This window comes from Ochotona curzoniae, unplaced genomic scaffold (genome assembly GCF_017591425.1).
Source record: "Ochotona curzoniae isolate NIBS_2020 unplaced genomic scaffold, NIBS_Ocur_1.0 contig_3819, whole genome shotgun sequence".
In the NCBI taxonomy this organism is placed as follows: Eukaryota; Metazoa; Chordata; class Mammalia; order Lagomorpha; family Ochotonidae; genus Ochotona; species Ochotona curzoniae.
In genome coordinates this window covers 58,960,593-58,979,049 of record NW_024466004.1, presented here as the reverse complement: position 1 = coordinate 58,979,049, position 18,457 = coordinate 58,960,593, and the positions used below count along the sequence as shown (strand labels likewise).

The 18,457-nt window shown below is 43.5% G+C and overlaps 1 protein-coding gene across 6 annotated transcripts in view; it reads left to right on the top strand.

Annotated features, from left to right (window-relative positions):
- The window catches only part of FYN (FYN proto-oncogene, Src family tyrosine kinase), a 117,798-nt gene that overhangs the window by 17,370 nt on the left and 81,971 nt on the right, over positions 1-18,457 (top strand). Inside the window, exon 1 of one of the 6 annotated variants that reach the window (XM_040983906.1) lies at positions 13,472-16,799. The exons of the other annotated variants lie outside the window; for them this stretch is intronic. The gene's annotated coding sequence lies outside the window, so the exon portion shown is untranslated. Of the gene's footprint in view, positions 1-13,471; positions 16,800-18,457 lie in introns of those variants that run through there. 6 annotated transcript variants of the gene reach the window in all.

Here is an 18,457-nt window from a genome sequence, read left to right as displayed (position 1 = left end):
CTGATAGGGACTACAGGTGCCCCAACTGGTAGCTTAACTTACTACACCAAAGCACCCACCCCTAACATATTTTTTTAAGATTTGTTTATTTTTATTGGAAAGGCAGATATACAGAAAGGAGGAAAGACAGAGAGGAAGATCTTCCATCCGATGGTTCACTCCCCAAGTGACCACAACGGCTGGAGCTGAGCCAATCGTCAGCCAGGAGCCCCTTACAAATGTCCCACGTGGGTACAGGGTCCCAAAGCTTTGGGCCATCCTCAACTGCATTCCCAGGCCATAGGCAGGGAGCTGGATGGGAAGCAGGGCCGCTGGATTAGAACCGGCACCAATATGGAATCCCAGTGTGTGCAAGGCGAGGACTTTAACAACTACGCTGTCACACCGGGGCCCCCCTCACATATTTTTTAAAACAACATCATCAATGACTGTGTTTGCACTGCATAGATTGCCAAGTTAGCTCTAAAATCCTCCATAAGTGCCCTAAGATTGTTAAAAACATGATCCGGCTTCCTGCTGATGGATACACCTGAGTGTGGAAATAAGACTACAGAAATCTGCGTTGGATCCAGTAGTTCTTATGGATCCTATCATCCTGTGCCTATTTAGAGCGACATTCAATAGATTTCTTCCTGATAGTCCTCAGTAATACGTCACCTACCAGAAAAAAAAAAACAATCATTCCAGATCTTTCTTCCTCCTCCCTCTTGACTGTTCTTTTCCTTCATGACCTGTCCCCTTCCTGATGTAGGACACCATGTTGGAGGGCCAGTTCCTGCTGACTTTATTGTTAGCTGTATAGAAGAGGAGCTATGGACTTTACCTTTCCATTGGGGCTGACTCTGATTTGCAGAGGCCTTGAACTTCCTGCCTTTGCTTCAGTATTAAGAATGATTCACCAGTTTAAGGTAGCCTCATCTTTTTAACATGGAATTTTTCCACAGGAATAAGGAGAATTCCTGTAAGTCTTCCCTGAAATCGTGCTCCCTTTCTCTCAGAATTTTGCAATATAGTTTGGTTTCTTGTTTGTCTTCACTAATTTCATTATCATCCTATGCTTAACTGGATGAGGTTTCTATTGAAGAACAGGAGGTCTTAGCATGTGCTTTTTTTTTTTTTTTTTGGCTTTGTCCAGCTATTGCTGGTACATAGGAACACAAATATCAAACTAATTCAGGGAAGCTTGCAGAAATGTCTTATCAATCCCTATAATTTGTATTTCTCTTATACTTTCAAATGATTATAAATTTTAGTTTTTCAAGGCCTGATACAGTAGCCCAGCAGCTAAGGTCCTCGCCTTGCATGCACCAGAATCCCATGTTGGTGCCGATTTGTATTCCAGCAGCTCTGCTTCCCATCCAGCAGCCTTGCTGCAGCCTGGAAAAATAGTTGGGGATGGCCCAAAGCCTCGGGACCCTGTACCCATGTGGGAGACCCAGAAGAGGCTCCTGGCTCCTCGCTTCGGATTGGCTCAGCTCCGGCCACTGCAATCACTTGGGGAGTGAATCAACAAATGGAAGATCTTCCTCTCCATCTCTTCTCTCTGTATATCTGACTTTCCAATAAAAGTAAAATAAATCTTTCAAAAATTTTAGTTTTTTCCTTATCAGTCTTTTACTTTTTATTTTCTTATCCTGCCGTCCTGGTAACGACACGCAGTACAATGTTTAAAACATGTAGGGATGGCACTCATCCTTAGCTTGTTAATGATTTTATGGGGAAAGTTGTTAGCAATTCACCATTGAGCATGAAATCTCACTATGGGGTTTTGGTGAATGCTTATTAGGTAAAGAATGTTGCTGTGTTCGTGTGTGTGTGTGTGTGTGTGTGTGTGTGTGTGTGTGTGTGTGTGTGTGAGAGAGAGAGAGAGAGAGAGATCCTCTCTGCTGGTTCACCTGCCACAGCTTCTGAGGCTGGACCAGGCTGAAACCAGGAGCTTCTCTGGGTCTCACTCACAGGCTCAGAGGCCCAAGGACTTGAGCCATCCTTAGGGGCTTTGATAGGTTAGTAGGAGGGAGCTGGACCATAAGTGGAACAGCCAAAATACAAACCAGCATTCGTGTTGGGGTGCCAATGCAGCAGGGTGGTTTTGCATGCTACATCACAGCAGCAGTCCCCCAAAATTTTCTATCATTGAGACTCACCAAGTGTCAAATCTTATTGATTGATTTTTCTGTGTCAGTTTATAAGACATAGAGCTTTACTCTTTTAGTCACTTAGCAAGGAAATTGTCTTCAACAGTTTTCTAAAAGTTGAAACATCTTTGCATTATTGGTTGAAAAAACAATCAATGTTAGTCATGATATAGTTTATGCAGTATTAGATTTTGTTTCCTAGTGTTTTACTTAGGAATTTATGTTGTGGTTAGATCATCTGAGATTAGTCTGTAATAATCCTTTTTCCTACTGTCTTTGCCTGGTTTTGATCCCAAGGCTATACCAGTGCTTTTTCCATTTTCTGCTTGTCTTTTTTGGTGGTGATAGGTCTAACATAATTGTGAATTGCTTCTGCTGCTTTTTCTCTAAAATCAGCTGTCCCTGAAGCTTATCAGTTGTTTCTAATGGTAGAGGAACAAGAATATTTTTACATAACTAATCTTTGTCTTTAACAATGTTAAGACTGCTGACACTTCTTCTTTCCAGTAGTAAAATGAATTTTTTTTATTTTATTCAAATTTTCCAATTAGTGGCAGGTTTTCATAGTGTGCTCCTAATTTTTAATTTCCACTGAGTCTGCAGTTATGTTCTGTCTTTTGATCCTTCACTGTTCAGTGTCTGTTTCTCTTGATCTGTTTTAGTGATGTTTATTTTGTTAACCTTTTTAAACTGCTTTTCCTTCCTTTGTTTTCTTCAGTGTGTCTTCGTCTTCTGACCCTGTTCATTTCTTTCCTTTATTATGTCCTCCTTCTGCTTTCTTTGGATTTGTTCTTGTTTACTTCCTAACTTCTCAGGTTATATACTCCATATTTTTCAGTCCTCTTCCCTTTCTAGGGTAAGGTTAAAGTGTTCTCTTCTAAGAACAACTGACATAGAATCTGACAAATGTGCACGTGGAATGTGCTCATCACACTCCTAGGAATCTTCTCAAAACTTCTAGGTGACATCATTGTTTCTCCCTTCATTTTTGAGTTACTGACAGTGTCATTTTAAATTTTGAAATGAGAGTTTTTCATAATCATTTTGTCATGGCTCTTTAACTTAAAAAAATATATATGTTGTGTTCCAGAAATGTTGTTTGTTCCACAAAATTTGTTGAAACCTAATTCATGGTCTAGTATGTGGTCAACTTTTTTCAAATATTCCATGAGTTCTTGTAAACTGTATATTCTCTGAAGGAGGAGGCAGATAGAAATCCCATGAGACTGAACCACTTCCTTGTGCTGTTCCAATTTGCTAGGCAGTACTGTTAAGCTTCCTCAGAGTGTTTGTCAGTTTGTCCTTAGTATCTCTAATGATTTGCTTCATATGAGCACGTGCTTATAACCAGTACCCAGAAGAGTAACAAAGAACATTCCGCTGGCATTGTCCTCTTCCCTTGAGAACACAGACACCTTCCTTTGGCTCCTAAACATATATGGATGCAGTTTCTGAGAAGCCCTGACCGCAAGGCATTTATTTTCACATTGCCTTGTTAGCTTGAACACTATGAACTATTATGCTTCAAGGGGCCTTAGAGCGAATCTAGTCCAACCAATGTCTACTAATCCAATCCCTGCTGGCACATTCCCAGTGTCAAGAAATTCTCTCCTGTCTTTGGAATTTTCTCTTCATTAGAAATGAGTCATAAGAAAATATCCCTACATATAACAACTTGTCCGTTTTGTAAGACAGCCTCTATAAGCAAAAGAGTATTCAGTTCATGTATTTGTTTTTTTCCAACATGATACTAAGTCCTTTCAGGATCATACTTACTGCTTTCTAAACAAGGTCTAGATTCTACATAGTCCTGGCCTGAGAGATTATCGGATCTCTCATACACACACACACACAGAAGAGGTATGTTTATATATGCAAGTTTTATATTTATATATGTATATATAAATATATAAAGAAGAATTAAAAGGTAAATTTATGTTGATGTAAAGAATTTGGAATGCATGCATGCATTTTTCATAGCATGCATTTTACAAGCCATTATATACACTCACCTGTTTTCAGAATATTTTGTTGGCTATTCATTAAGGATGCCTCTCAGGAAAATATTCTGTATTGAGGCTAAGTCCAACTGACACTATCATATGATTTTATCCCAAGAAAAGCAAATTAAAAGCAAACTGTGACTTTTGCCTCTTGTTCTCAAGTGTGTGCACTAGGATCCTCACTGATCCTTATCTTACACATCAACAAGATATTGCACAAAGAGGGAGAACACACTGCTGCAATGTTCTGTTTTACAAAAATATCCAACTTGATTTAGAAATTATGCTGGCTCGCTGCCTATGTTTTTCGTAGATAAAGAGGAAAACCTTGTCCTTCATTTGCCAACAGGAGGTAGGCACTGTGTTTGGAAGTTGCTGAGTCCACAAGTTAGACACTGAGGTAAAAAACAAGAGGAAACACAAGACTTCCTCCCAGTGAGAAAGAACAGTGCCCATCTCTGCTTGCCGGGTGTTGGCCATATGTGATGGGCACGCCACCCCGTACAATCCTTTCCAGCCACCAAGAAAGCCAATCCCAGGTTGGAAGCCAGTCTCGGCTAAATGTACAATTACTATCTTCATCTTGCTTAACACTGGATTTGGTAAGGGATAAAGAGACAATTATTCTCCCTTTCAGTGGCCTATCTCATACTGCCTAAATTTATTTCAACTGAGGAAATCAAATTTCAGTCTTACTAAGAACTGGTAAATGCAGTCTCCATTTTCCCAGGTCATGATTCCTTCTTCCTGCTGACTTCCCTAAACCTGCTTAAAAGCAAGAGCCCTAAAATGGTCAGCAGAATTCTCTCTTGGCTTTGGCCCAGGTTGGTATAACCAGCAACTTATCCCAATATATTTAAATCACAGGTACTCAGAATTCTCAGCATTTCTGGAGTTGCCACGGAAGTATGCTTGGAGCTAAAGCTGCAGTTCAGTTGATGGCACCTTAGATCACAGTTTTTTGCAGTTGTGTCGAACAATTGACTCAAATTGAAATTACTTTCAGTTAACAATCTTTTTCACACATGCTACTGCTAAACCACATGTCCCATCCTGTACTTATACAACATTTCTTTTGTTCAGCCCCACATATTTTCCTTTACTAATTTTGTCATCTCAATTGTGGCCTTTTTTGTTTAAGATTTATTTTATTTTTGTTTGAAAATCAAATTTACAGAAAACAGAGAGAGACAGAGAGATCGTTCATCTGCTGGTTCATTCCCCAAATGTCCACAACAGCCAGAGCTGAGCTGATCTGAAACTGGGAGCCAGGAGCTTTTTCTGGGTCTCCCATGTGGGTGTAGATGCCTGACAACTTGAGCCATTCTCCACTGCTTTTGAAGACCATAAGCAAGGAGCTGGATCAGAAGTGGAGTAGCAAGGACTTGAACCATCACCCCTTTGGCATGCCAGCATCATAAGTGAGAGCTTAGTTTACAGTGCCATGGCACCAGCTCATTGTGGCCTTTTAAAAAATAAAGTTCCAGAGAGAGAGAGAATTTTTTTCATCCATTGATGCACTCCCCAAATGGCTGCAACAGCTGGGGTTGGACTGTGCCATGATCAGGAACCTGGAACTCCATCCAAGGTTGAACTATCTTCTGCTGCTTTCCCAAGTACATTTCTGGGAGCTGGATTGGAAGCAGAGCAGCAGGAACTCGAACCAAAATTCCAGTATGGGAGGCCAGCATTGCAAATGGCAACCTAACTCATTGCACAATATTGACCCCATTTGTGGTTTATCTTATGTCTTAAGATTGTCAGTTACAGCATTCTTTTTTAATCACATTATAATTTTGTTCTATCCAAACATTTTACCAAGAAAATTTTCCGTATCTTCATCTAAAATGTTGGCCATTATTAAAGAGCTCAGAGCCTTATTTTGTACTCTGAGAGGTTGCCTTCTTGGGTAGATATGGATTCAACTCCCCCCCTCCAGCCATATTTACATAATACCACCCACTTCCTTGCCCTAATATCCAGCCCACAGGTTTTATAAGAGGCCTTTTTTGGATTATGCATTTCTGAAGTCCATAAAGAACAACATTTCTCTGAGCTCTGTTAAAATAGAAAACTGGGATTAGTGCCCCTTCTAAGAAGACATCAAATTTATATGAGGGATCAGACCACATGCCCCGAAGTAGGATTACCCAGCTAAGTCTTGTATTTTCCTATAGCATGCCTTGACAACTTTCTGCATAAGACCAACTTTTTTTCTCTATAAGATCAATTACTGTTGAGATTTTTAAATTCAGAAATGGAATTGAATTTCACCCAAAGCTATTTTTACCACCACTACCTGCTCCCAACCCCAACACACAAACACCGTTTTGGAGGCATGTGAGTTAATTTCCTTCACTTATTCTAAACGAGTACATGCACAAATGTATCAGCTAAAATAGTAGGGATAAACTAAGGCCCTTGACCCCACACTGCCAGTCAACAGCCATGTCTCGCCCTCTATCTCAGCTTTACCACCACCTCCCTAAATCCATCAAGATTCAGTGACACTGCCTTGGCTCACAACAATGCCATTCTGGCAGCATTTTCCTGTCCCAAGTGCCTGAACCATCCTGGCTAGAGCGGCCAAGCCAAGTCACTCTTGCTCAGATCTCTTTAGGACCTCACCCATGAGCACCAGATTAAGTCGAGTCCTCCTGTTTGAATTATCTCTGCTCCCAGCAGCCACCAATTCATTTCTCAGCCTGTATGCCACCTACCAGAGTCATCACTGTTTACTGAATATCTACCATACCTTCAGATACCCACCTTTGCTCTGACTAGTCCTACAGTCAGGAAGCCCCAGCTGGGAGTGAGTGATCGCACATCCCCTCTAACCATAGACTACATGCTGCTCAGTGAGACTTTGATCCATCTGTCCAGTGTCAAGGGGTACTTTTTTCATAATCTCCTCTCCATGCCCTTCAACTTCCGTGTTATTGTCATCTTTGGTACCTCTATGTATATATGTCCTTGTGTTAGCCTGAACTGCTGTGGTGCAAGATGTTAGCTTGTTCATCTCTCTAGTTCACCCAGTGGACTAAATAAACCTACTGAGACCATCATGGATAGTAAGGATGCATGTGGTGACTAGATCAAGTTGAGACTCAGGAGAGGAAAAATAACCTGCCAAAAATCACAAATTTGGATTAAAAGTACTAATAATAGTGTCAGTTTTTGAATTCAATAATAAACCATGTGTATAACAGCACTCCACTTTCTCAGCCATGGTTTTGCTCTGATCTTTTTGTGCTGATGTTGGTTATACACATCCATCTTTATATGCTAGATGTAGAGTTTCTTATTTGCTAGTTTGCTACAAAACCAATGTGTTACTCTTTAGTTTTGCATGCTTAGGAATATATATTTGGAGAAGAGGCGTGGTGAACTTTTCCATCCACATTCTTTCGGCTTCAGAAATAGCTTCAGTGAAGACACTTGCCACTTCTGAACATCTGCAGATACATTGGGATCTTTGGTCTTTTCAACACTAAAAAATCTGAATGCTCCTGATAGACTAGTGCAATCCAATTTTTCACTGGGACTGCAGCTTCTTGCTTGATTGTTTGTTTGCTGTTGAAAAGAGGTATGGGCTAGGGGGTCCTCTGTTTAAGGCAGAGGTTATGCCTGAAGGAAAACAGGTCACACCCTACCTGAAGGTGTTGGCTTTACTGTTCTCAGCCTACAGAGTAACATGCCTACCATGTCATCCACCTCCTGCATAGCTGACTGACTTCATTTGAGTCGGAGAGGGAACCACATCCTTCCTGTCGCCCCATAAGGGCACTGAAAAGAGCTCAATCGAGATAATACATGGACTCCTATGTGTTGTTTCCCAAATATTCTCTCACCAGTGTTCCCCAGATCATAGAATAAATAGTTGAGCATGAGGTTGAATCAGGAAAGAATGAGAAATAAGTGTAAAAGGAAAGGAGGCATCAATAGAAAGTGTTCATTTTAATCTACTTCTGAGTGTTTTTTTTTTCAACTGTGGCTCTGTAGATAATGACGAAGAGAAGGAAATGCAGAGTCATTTTTTCCATTCTCAAGAAAAACTCTGTCTTGCACAATAGACCCACTGTGGTTTATTGTGAACAATGCTCTTGTTCCCAGGTTGACTGCCCCCCACTTCACTGTCTCAGGAGTTAAAGGTGGTAGATCTATGTTGTCATTGTTCTCAGAAGACATTTCCTTGCTTTTTGAAATACATTTCCCCAAAGGTTTAAATGGCTGCAAAGTCTGCTACTGGTTCTGGCCATCCAGTCAAGATTCCCTGCTTGGTTCTGTGTTAGCAAAGAGTTCCACAAGTTGTGTTAGCCTGATAAAGACAGGCTGCCCTAAACAGAAAGTAAAACAGTAAAGAAAAGAATAAACTTGGATTCCTAAGATTTCTTTTCTTACCAGTGTTTCTTGGTTACATCCAATACTGGCAAGGCTGGTCAGGTTCAGTAGTAATACAATAGCTATGTTTCAGCAAGTCACAGGAGTGTGGAGTCAAGAAAGCTAGGCTTCAGAATGAATATATGTGTTAGGAGCACTTGTACACACTGTCACTTCATGGTCAAAAGTTACAAGTGTCAGGTTTAAACCCTATGTGACAATGGAATTCTTTTGCTGGGATGCAAATGATGGATTTTTCTCAAGGAAGCTAAGCAGTCTCCTGGAGGCTTTCCCACAAAGCGAGATTTCCATCTCCTAGCTCATTTGTTCCTACAGTTTCTTAGGCACATGTTTATCTCCATACATAGATATTGAGTATACATTTATTTAAAATATTTATGGGAGTGTGAATGCTATTTATACAGTATTGTGCTACAGCTTGACCCTATGAGTTATAATTGAATTAACATTTAAATTTTTTTGCCTTTTAAGGAAAGCACAAGAAAATAGAATCACGTAAAAAGTGTGTAAATTGTGTGGGAGATGCAGAATCACTTCCAGCAGATAATTAGATGCTCTCTAGCATGAAAAGAAACAGGAAGAACTTGACCTAAAAGAGTAACTGATTTTGTTCCACCTTCCCCAAGGGAGGATAGATTCTTTTATTTTCACCTCTTAATAAGTTGTTATTGGATTAAGGAGCTCTTCAGTTTTTCCACATGGGAAGCATCAGATTATCATTTGAGTACACAAGGCCAAAAGCATCATCCTTCCTTAGGGTGGTGCCTGGCCAGTGCATCTGAAATAGGACTATTGTTGCCATCAGACTTCAGCTGTCTAGTCCAGGAAGACTTAAAGACCCATCACAGGTAGGGAATCAGCTGACCACATTTGGGATTGCAAATACTGAATGAATATAAGGGTTTATTCGTTTGTTTGTAATTTATCTCCACCCACTTGTTACCAGTCTTCATGAATTCGCTGCAGACTCCAGTCACGGTGTGGAGGTCAAGGGCCCAGAATGGCTGCCTGGGGGTCAGAACACCAGCAGGTCAGATCATGGTAGCAGGGTACACACCTTCTATGAAGTCATTTTATTCACTTCCTAGGGAACATAGTTCATTGTGGCTGGCTCATCACTTTGACCCTGATGCACCAAATCTGCAGCTTGCATTAATATTCTCAGTTACTGAGTATCTATACCTGTGCTGTCCCAGAGACATAATGTAAGCCACAAACGCAGGTACTGTGAGTCATTTACTGTAGCCATGGTAAAAAGCAAAAGGAAACTGATGAAATGAAGGAATGTTAATAATTTATTTTAAGATAACATTACAGACATTATAATTTCAACATTGTTTTTATACATAAGATGCTTAATTTTTTCTTTGTCATACAAAGTCTTTAAAATCTGGTTGAATGTTATCTGCTGACATATCATCTCCATTGCAACCAGCCACTCACAGTTAGTGCTTTCTGACCCTGGAAGTCTGTGCAGGACCTTACAGCTCAACAGGTCCCAGTAACGCACCAAGCCACAGGCCCTTAGCTCTTGAAATCATAAATGTCTGAGTACTAACTAGTTCATGTGTCTTTGAACTTTTGCTCTTGCTACACAATGTTTGTCTCCCAGGAAAACCAGAGAGCGGAGCAAGCATGACCCGTACCATGAGTGTATCTACTGAAAACAGGTGCAGCTAAAACAGAGAGTGTTACGGTGTGATATATTCCTCCTGCCTTCTGATTCCACGAAGGGCTGCACTTCCTTAAAGTCACAAGTTCTCTCACCAGCTGCAGCTGTTTCCTGTGGATAGTATCCTAACTAGCTTTTATTTATGAAATGTCTAGTACCGTAACTGCCGTCAGAATGAATACATCCTCCAAAATTAACAATCTCCTAAGAAATAAATGTTCAGCTTCAGCTGTAGCTCTCGACAGCATTCTCTCTCACTCTGACCTAATTACAGAATGTGACGGTAAAATATGTAAGGAGAAAGATCAAAGAGGAAAGTCATTTTGCTTTCTGTTTGTTCCGGCATCATCTTTCACATCTCCCAACCTCCGTGCAGAATAGTAATGAGTGGTAGCGGAAACTGAGACGGGGTTTTATTCTCCTCATCTTTGAAGTAGGAATCAGAACAGTGCCCACCTCAGAGATGGGTGTAAAAGAAGCGTAGAGCACAAAATGATACACAACTGATGCTCAACAAACAGTAAGCCACTTCTGAAAAATAGAAAACAAGTGTATATAGTCTGAAAAATCATAAGGAAGCCTGGCGCATTTTTTTTAGCAGAGTAGATAGGAGTGGAATGAGGTTCCTGCCAGAGCTGAGAGCTTTCCGTTTCCACTGTCTGTAGCAGGCAAGTGTGAAGCCTCATCACTTCCAGTGATAATGAGAATATTGGAGTCAATGCGACTCATTCATTTCAAAGGACAGGCAGTGTCAGAGGGAGGCACTGACCCAAATAATGTTCTTCAAGTCATCAAAACACACTCGTGTCTAGCGTTCCTAGTGCACTGTGACAGCTGCGTGCTGGGAGACAGGATATGCTCTGCCCGTGTCACTGGGAATCCGTTGTGATGCTTCTGTAGACAGTGGCACAGTTAAGGGAATCATTTATACAGTATAGGACTTTAGGTGTTTACTTCCTTCATCCTGCGCTTCTGCCTCTTGCCTCTGCTCAAGAAATCCTTTCAGCTGGAGCTCATGGGTTTTGCTGGATGCCCTCCAGATATTATCTCTCAGCTGAACCAAGTTAAAATCACTCCAAGGAGTGACTTGGCACTCATGGATGCAGACCTGTCATTGAACACTGGCAAGTTCTTACGACACCATTGAATCACTTCCTCTCTCTGCTGCCCTCCTTTGGGGTACTTGCTGACGTTCTATTTGGCAGATGTCTGCATTCAATTTCAAGTTTGGCACTTGCCCCCTTATCCCTCCAGACTACCCTTCCTGCTAGCAAGCAATCTTCCTCCCCCATGTGACCTGCTCAGAACCTTCCACGAGCTGCTCCTTTTTCTATCATCCACCCTTCCTGACTCTTTATCTGTGTTTATTCCTTCGGTTCTGCACAGGGAAAACAGGGCTGGCTGTTCCCTGGCATGTTCGTCCTGAAACCTCTGCCTCATAAGTACTCTCTTCCAACCCAGAAAGCACCTCGCCACCCCCTCCTCCACCAGCGTTTCCTGTAGACCCAGCTCAGACACAGTCCATGAGAACCTGTTCCCACTTTGGTGTCCTAGCCCCTGGAACGCTGTGTTTCCCTAGAAGAGCCTACATGCCATTATGTTGGAACAAGTCATCTGCGTGACCTCTGTCTCGCATGTGCCAGAAGCTCTTCAGCCATGGGGGTGGCAACTGCCTGTTTGCATTCTACCCACACTGCTGGGATGCATGGTATTGATGGTATTGATCTATAAGTACTATAGTTGGCTGTCTGGCTGGATGGATGGATGGATTCATCCATTCATCCAGTGCTGCAACAGTCACTTCTTTTGGAGAACCCCTGAAAAGGTCCAAAATGTGCTGTGGCCCCAGAATGATTTTTGTGATCATAGTGCAGTTTTCTAGGTCAGCTGTCCTGGTGTTACCTTTGCAAGTGGTGGCAAGAGCAAGACAGGATTATATGCCCAGGTTGTGCTTTCTGCCTTTCCTTCTCTTTAGGAAGGAATTACTACCCATTTCTCAGAAACAAAACCAAGTCATGCCTTGCAGTATACCAGGGCAGGACCCCAAATTGGAAAAACAAAACAAATGTCACCTAAGCGTCCTACACACCTTCTTCGAGACTACATTGTGTAACCTTCCCCATAACCCAGGATAGGGAGACCTGTCCCACCAGAGACAACTGAGGTAAAGAGTTAGATGATTTCTCCGACATCAGTGAGTAACGGTGGGACCAGGATAAGAGACCATGGACTCCCACCAGACAGGGAGATTGTTCAAAAGAACAAATTCCCAGGAAGGATCAAATAATTGCTGGCAAAGCACTTCCGATCTCCAGCGAAAGCAGATCTTTCCAGCTGAGTGCCCTCCCTAAGGCCTGGAAAGTATTATCTGCCAAGTAGCCATTCTTTTGTCTTGTGTATAAACCACCCCAGGCTGGCAACCACTGGGAAATCTGTGAGAATCGAGAGCAGCCATCCACACTGTAAAAATAGATCGAAGCTTGCAGAACAAGCAGCTGGTCATTGAGATAGCATGAGCACTAATGCAGCCAGGGTACTCCATCCCCAGTACCACTGAGTGTGGGATGAAACAGCAGTTTTTGGCCCGGCTGATGCAGTGGCTAAAGCTAGTGGTAGAGGGCCCAGCGTGATGGCTCTGCGGCTAAATCTTCTTCACCATGCTTATACCAATATCCCACATAGGTGCTGGTTTGTGTCCTGGCTGCTCTACTTCCCATCCAACTCCATGTTTGTGGCCTGCAAAAACAGTAGAGGACAACCCAAAGCCTTGGAACCCAGTACCCTTGTGGGAGACCCAGAAGTAACTCCTGGCTCCTGGCTTTGTATCAGCTCATCTTTGTACAGGCTTTGTATCAGTCATTGTGGCCACTTGGGGAGTGAATCGGTGGATGGATGATCATTCTCTCTGTATCTCCTTCTCTCTGTAAGTCTGCCTTTCCAATGAAAATATTAAAAAAAAAAAAAAAAACTAATGGTAGAGCCAGTGTTGTGGCATAGCCTGTTAAGATGCTACCTCCAATGCCAGCATCCCATATGGGCACTAATTCATGTGCCATCTGCTCCACTTATGATCCAACACCCTGCTGCTGTGCCTGAAAAGGCGATAGAGGATGGCCTAAATCCTTGTCCCAAAGTGGGAGACCTAACAAAGCTCCTGGCTCTCAGCCTCAACCTAACCTAGCCCTGGCTTTTGTGGCATTTCTAGAGTGAACCAACAGATAGAAAACTTCTGTATCTCTAACTTTGACTTTCAAATTTAAAATATATATGTATGTGCTGTTAAAAAAAATAAAAACAGTGACAGCTAGGCAACAGCTGCTGACACCTTCTTTGCAGCTCCTGCTACATCCTCCCCTGGTGCAGGCAGAACATCATTTCAGCCCTTGACGAAGGGCAGGAGTGGGGAACAAAAAGAGAAGTTGCTTATCCTTCTGCCACACCACCCAAGCTCGCTCTGCACGTGACGTGCCTGAGTATGAACTGATTGCAGCGCAATGCAGTGGCTTGGAGAACTATGCTTTGCTCTACAAGATGGTGCAGACTTTCTTTTCTTTCTGTAATAAATAAAATCCACTGCTTTTCCTTGGCAGTGAGAGAGCCAACTCTTGTAGACATTAACAGGCAAGAGGCTGTGAGTGGCCCACCTCCCTTATCCACTGCACCAAGGAGAGGACAGCCGCTCCAAAGCTTCATTGCATGTGTGATCATACTGAGAGCAAGGTCACTGTTGGAACCCAATTTCAATACTCTCAAATACCCAGCTCTGGCATCTTCTTCCTGTCCTTGTTTACATCACTCTGCCTGTCCCCTCTTCCCACCTGACTGCCTATCACAGTTTGAACTGGTCCTTACCAAGCAACATGTCACAGCTGGGAAGTGAGCATGTCAAAAAAGAGGCAGCCAGGCCCCTTCCAGAGGGCACAGGACAAACACCGTCACACGAGCTGCCTTGGTGGAAATCCTCATCCCTCTGATGGGCTAGCCAGAATTGCTTAGAAAGCCTTTCCTTTCAATGTCATGTGAAATCCATTCATGCATCTACTTCAGGGATTGCAAATAAAGCAGGTGAAAGAAAACCACAATGTGGAATAAGAAACACAAGGAGACAGATGCAGAAAACCACATTCTGTCATTCCTGAAATAGCCCGCTAATGTTTGACCTTATTCATAAATTGGAATTCTAGTCAAAGCTGTAGTGTTAATGCATCACCACATCCCTTTGCAATCTCAATATTTACAGAACTATCTCGAATGCAGGTTCCCGCATAACTGAAATGCGAGATAGTGTAACTCACTGGTAGTGTGTATTGGAAGGGATGGGACCTTGTTCCATGAATTTCCTTGTTCCTTGTGCATTTCCTGTGCAGTGCATGGGAAAAGGAGCACTTGACTAGGGTTTTTGGATTGTTTTTGACCTATGAAGGATAAATTTATATCTGCCTTTGGGCTTGAGTTTCAAACTTAGTTCAGTGAAGAACCCATAAGGCCCTTTGCCCACAAACTGAGTGTGAATTCTGCTCTTTGTTGGGAGCCGAGGTCCCTGATAAATTCTCCCTTTCCCACTGACTTCACAGGAGATTTGCAGCAGTGAGCCCAGTACCAGCTCCACCGCTCCCTCCCAACCCTCCCATCCCAACCCTGTCATCAGGTCCCTTGGGGGTCAGGGCTCAGAAGGTGCTGAACATCATGGAAATGAGACAACATGACCTGTAATCTCAGAGGCAAGGTTAATGGACACCCCTCCATGTCCCTGGGAACCCAGTGTCCTATGGAAATCTCTTGGGGATGTTCCGTTCTGCATTGTCACTCTGAATGCCACTGGTGACAACTTTTCATTTTGAAGATTGTAAAGAAAGGAGGGAATTTAGAGTCAAAGAGCCATGGATTGGAGATCTGGCTCCATCACAGCTTAACTGTGTGCTCTTAGGGAGGTTCCAGCATCTCTCCAAGCTGAAATTTCTTTAGGCAAAGGACTCTGCAAACAAGTGAAATATAGATCGTCCATTCCAGTGTCTGAGCTGGAGTTGGCACTCTAAATCATTCATCCTATCTCTCTCCTCCTTCTTGGGAGGAGCATCCAGGCGGGAGCCCCGAAGGGAGTTACCAATGAACTTGAACTGTTTGTCTTGCACAGTGGTTTTCATCTTTACTGCCTTGCCTACCAAATGATCATGAGGAGCAATGTGAGGGAACCTTGTTAGTGAACCTCAGTGTGCCCCTTAATCCCCACACCATCAGCAATACAGGTTCTCAGACCCTGAATCAGACATTCTGGGGGTGGGGCCACGCATCCTTGCAGTTGGTCCAAGTGCACAGACAATATGGGAAGCACACTGGATTCCTCCGGTAAAGCCAGTGGTCATTCTTCACCCTCCTCATCTCTGAAATGAGAGATGGAATGGAACCAAACACCACCCGAGGTCTTTCCCAGTTCTGGCATCCTGAGTTTCTCTCTTCAAGCCAGCTGGGAGAATATTTTCCTGGTATGACTAACTACAACTCTAAAAAGTACACATGGGTTGGGGGAAGCAGGATTCATTAACTTAAAAAAATGAATGCTTTATTATTGTAGAAAATGAGTATGACTGAAGAGGAGACGTTATGGCTACCCAGAATGTCACTATCCAGAGATGATCTTTCATGCTGTGCTCATCCTTTTCCCATGTACATGTGTATGTGTGCGTTGCTCTGTGTGTATGTATATCAATAATTCACGTGGCCACTCAGCACCCACCTACCAAATTCTGCTGTCTGCTTGGCATAGTTGTACATTCTATGAGTACACTGGGGGTTAGAGCAAGGCTCTGACCGCCCTTCTCCCCACACCTCTTCTTCATCCTGGGGAGGGAAAAGTCGTTGCTGAGGATGTTAACTGTCCTGAACCAAATCAGAGCATTGGGGTGAAGTTTGACTGCGCAGTAGCCGTCTGAGATTTGATGTCACCTTTCTGAAAGGGTGATTTTTGAGCTGAGACCTGAGAAGTCGCCAGCTGTGTGAGACTGTCGGGAAAGGTCTGTGCAGACGCCCTGTGGTAGGGCTGAGTAGTGGGCATTCAAACAAGAGCAGAATGGCCCTCAGTGTGGCTGAAGAGTAGACCTGCGAGAGGGAGTTAGGGGAGATGAGACCAGAGACCAGGGACCAGGCACGGGGCTTCCATCTTAGTGGAAAAGCACAAAGACACAAAGAGATTGTACAGTATGCAATTTTTTTCTCACATGAGATAGGATACTACTGTGAGGCTGGGAGTGACTTTTACAAAGGGATCACTCTGACTGCCACATGGAGGATGGGTTGTAGGGGGCAAGAAGGGAAGCCAGACAAGTAACCAGGTTCCCATCTGGAGCTCTCTGTTTCGCTTACCCATATCCTGACCACCTCTCCAGGCTGCTGCCACTCTGACACATTATTATTTCCAAGGTTTGCATAGAAACATAACGTAGCTCTATATTTTTTGTCCATCCCCTGTGATTACCCTACTTATTTCCGTTTTTTTGTGATCATGCATTGCACTGAAATGAGCCTTGACAAATCTTCCTTAGGGGAATTCCTATCCTTTGACAAGAGTGATGTACACCTGCAGATGTTTCTGTGAGTCTGTTCATGGATTTCATCTGTAATTACTGAACTGGGCATTTCCTAGCTGCTAACACCTTTAGTGGATGAACTTCTACCTCACTGGAGCCAGAGGGAGGCAAGCGAGGGACTAGAGCAGCCCGTAGGTTAAGGACACTCCAACAGAACCCTCTCAGTATTCAAGATAAATAGTGTCTTTATGAAGTAGTCATTATGATTACAATCCCAGGACAAGCACCTCACTCCCATCCTGTGAATCTTGGTCTAGGCACTTTCAGGTAGAAGAAGCCTGAGAAACTTGTGGTTTTTGTCTGAGTTTGAGTCTAATTTTGCTCACACCCATCACAGAACTACGTGATTCACTTCATTGCTCCTTATCAGCACTTCTGTCATCTTCATTTCTGCGGTAATCAGAAAACACATTCGTTAAGAGGGTCTTAGAGGCATGTTTTCCGTGTCCAGGTAGGCTATCACTTTCACCCTGTCCGTTTGCCCAGCACTGGCATTTGAATGTGTTTCCTGGTCTCATTCAGTTCCCCATGGCTTATAAGTAGGTATCCCCATGGCTACCACACAGGGCTCGCCACAAGACCATTGGGTGTGTCACCAGCCAAATCCTGCCATCCCAACAGTGGCCAGCTAGCTCCTCCATTCTGCTCCAAGAGTCTTTCAGTTCTCAAGAAAAGAGGAGATGCAAACTTCACAGTTGGAGCTCTTTTATGTAAAAGGAGGGTAGGAGGGAGGGACAGAGAGGAATTGGCCAGAATCCAAAAGAGAAAACTCTTCAAGTGACCAAATAGATTTTTCAGTTCTTCGTTTTGATTTCTCCCTCTGTGTCACCACTCCCGGAACTTGGTCTCCACCCAGCAGTCGGAAGCATTTTAGACTTCTTTTTTTCAGTAGGCGATCGAAGACAAAGAGGGAATCTTTGTATTTTGCTCTCCCAGCTCTCAGCCACAGGGCCTGTTGGACGTTCTTGGCACGGCTGACTGTGGGCACACAGCTGGGTATCAGCCTCACACTGTTCCTGGACTGGGCAGCCTGGCACAGCACAGTGCAGGGGCCCCCTCCAGGGAGCTGCACTTTTCCTCTGTTCTCTACTCCTTTTCATCATTGAGCATAGAAATTCTTTGCAGCAAACACAGTAGTGGGCATAGAGAGAGAGGTCAGTAGGGAGATGGTCAGCAAGAAGGAGTACCATGGAAAAAGCCACACCCTTCCAGGATGTCCAGTTCGACCCACAGGGTCAGCATCTGACCTGGGTACAGAGTCCCCTGCCCTCATCCAAGACTGAGAAAAAGGCCAAGGTGCCAAGATGGGGGCCCGGTCCCACGGCATCCAGCATCAGCTTGAAAGGTCTCTGAAGCCCTTTGTCCTGAAGTGCAGAGGAGAGGGCCTGTAGGCAGCTCACTCCGCCCTTTGGAGGAGACAGGACAGAATCCAGGACACCCCAGAAGATAGCCATAGGGAAAATCATGGTACCCACCTGCTCCTTATCCGCTTTGAGGCCCAAAGGATTTTTCCTAAAATGTTAGGATTTTCAGGACTGTCTCTTATGGCCTTGAGGAGGCAGTGGCACGCCTGCTATCCTGAGATCCATTGGCTCTTCCTCATGCTATCACCCGTCGGCACAGGGCGCCTGAAACCTGTGCACTCAAACGTTAGTATTTAGA